The following is an 852-nucleotide window of genomic DNA, read 5'->3' on the forward strand; positions in this document are numbered from 1 at the left end:
CTCTTACTCTTTATTTTTCCCCTCTTAACCAATCCCTTAGTCCTGTTTTGGTGAAATATGAACTGTTCCTGGTCTTCAGATCTGCTGTTCTTTTTAGCCAATTTGTACCCCTCTTCCTTGGATCCAGTGCTGCCCCTAATGTCCCTGGTTAGCCATGGCAGGGCCACCTTTCCTGTTTCATTTTGTGTCTGACAGGAAAGAACAACAGTTGTACTTCCTCCAAGTGCTCTTTAAATGTTTGTTATTCCTTTGAAGTTATATTCCCTAATTTATCGTAGCCTGATCACGTCTCATACCATCGTAATTTCCTCTGTTTAGATTTTGGTCCCTCGTCTCAGAATCAACTCTTGTCGTGTTCCATCTTAATGAGGTGTTTTATCACTGAGTTCTTCTTTCTCCCACAAGCGGCCTCGCACGGCTAGATTGCTAATGATTCCCTTCACATTATACAATTAATATTTTGAAATTAAAGTTGCCACAGTCTCAGAAGACCTGAGGACTGCTCTGTCACTTGGGGACCGAGAGAGAGAAGGCTAATGTGCTTTAACGTGAGGGTAAACGTGCCTCAGGCAGGCAAGGTTAAGAACGTGGGATCTTCATGGTGACCTCGGGCAGTATGTGAATTGAGTACATGCTGTGGGCATCACTCTGAATTGCAAATCAGCCATCCAGTTAACTGAGCTAACCCACTGCCATCCATTAGACAATATGCAGTCGAGATGGCCTATCTCCATTTGGGCCCTCAATGTATTGATCCTCGAATGTGTATGAGATGGTTTTTTGGAATTTCTTCTCTATGGTATTGTTACTGAGTTGACTTGCTCAATCTATGTGCAGCTTGAAGTCACCCAC

Source organism: Rhincodon typus, unplaced genomic scaffold, assembly GCF_021869965.1.
Source record: "Rhincodon typus isolate 14 unplaced genomic scaffold, sRhiTyp1.1 hic_rhity00000127, whole genome shotgun sequence".
Classification (NCBI taxonomy): domain Eukaryota; kingdom Metazoa; phylum Chordata; class Chondrichthyes; order Orectolobiformes; family Rhincodontidae; genus Rhincodon; species Rhincodon typus.